Here is a 1,594-nt window from a genome sequence, read left to right on the forward strand (position 1 = left end):
TACCAAAAATCTAATAATCGAGGCTGGGGTGTTTTGCTGAAAGGCCTCTAGACCACCCGACTCATGTCTTCCCTGGGAAGTAAATGCTAATGGCCGCTGTCAGGTGACACCTGTCAGAGGCCTGGCAAAGCGTTTTCCTTGAATATGAAACGGTCCTTGTCTCTTTTCATAGCACTCTAAAGTGAGACATCAGACACGCTGCTTCATCTGCCGAGCTGAGACACAACCCTGTCCCTGAGTCTCTGGGCACACATTCTGCTCTGCTGACACTGCCTAGCATGTTTAGGTCTTGGGCAGTGAAATCACACTATTTAATCTCATGTTTCATTCCAGCAGGAACTCGCTGGGTCTGGAGGGCAAGTAGATACGTCATGGGCATTGTTAAACGCAAATCTAGGGGTTTCTATTTTAGAATCCTTAGTCTGGACCAAGATTCTCTCCTCTTCCAGGGTTGCCTAGGGCTATAGGAGAGGTGACAGCAAGCAAGACTGGCTTGGTTTTCTGTGAGTACACAAGTGGACACATTTGGGTACAATTCCTTTATTTTAGGATGAATGATAAATTTTGGTTTGAACTTTTGGTGTTATTTCATACCCTGCTCCAGAGAAGAAAAGAGACAGCCATCTAAAAATTTCCCCCATGCCTCTTGTGGCATTATTTTTGCCTCTCTGTAAGCATTAGGGACACAGCTGACCATTTCCTATATTCTGGGGGTTGGCATGTTCAAGTGCATGTATGTGCATAGAATAAAAAAAATCCAGTTCATAAATGTCCACTTTCTTTTCTCTTGGCTGTCAAATTTGATGCCCTTTGCCTTAGAATTGATTGGGCCCAAAGGATGATGATGTAATTGATACTGTATGTCTGCAAGATCTGGTGCACTCTCACACGCTGACATGCGAGAAAGAAGTTAGAGATGAGCTGAAACCAGCATGTAGAAAGCAGTTTTACAATAATGCGAATGCTTCCAGGTCAGCATAAGGCCACATACCACACATTCCTCAATGAAGGCAGCAAGAGCCAGCAGTAGATGGTGCCCGAGCACCGTTCAGTGAGGGGGAGCACTATGGAGATGGGGACTGGTTTTGGGAATGTTGTCTTCTCAAAGTAACTTTTCATTGAAGACCATAGCACTCACTGTGAAGCAGAATGCCCAGCCCTTAGGCACCGGACGGCTTCTTGTTGAGGAGGTAAGGGGAGCGAGTGTAGGAATGGTAATGGTGGGATCAGACATTCTGTGGCCTTTCTTATTTTGTAGTTGGTTTAAAAAAATCATCCATTTTAAACGATAAGCCAACCCGAAATCAGAATTTATCCAACCATCATCATGCAGCCAGGACAACAATCTGAGCTTTTAAAACTGAAAACTCACTTTTGCAACTGTCTTTCTAAGGTAGCAGCAAAAATGCTTGCTTCAAACAAAGCCCAACCCTTGATGAATGGGATGTGGATTTCTCTCTCACCATTGAAAACTGCCAGTACTCAGGAGGCAGAGAGAGGCAGATCTCTGTGAGTTTGCAGCCAGCCTGCTCTACAGAGTGAGTTCCAGCATAGCCAAGGCTGTTACACACACACACACACACACAGAGAGAGA

Source organism: Microtus ochrogaster, chromosome 10 (genome assembly GCF_000317375.1).
Source record: "Microtus ochrogaster isolate Prairie Vole_2 chromosome 10, MicOch1.0, whole genome shotgun sequence".
Classification (NCBI taxonomy): domain Eukaryota; kingdom Metazoa; phylum Chordata; class Mammalia; order Rodentia; family Cricetidae; genus Microtus; species Microtus ochrogaster.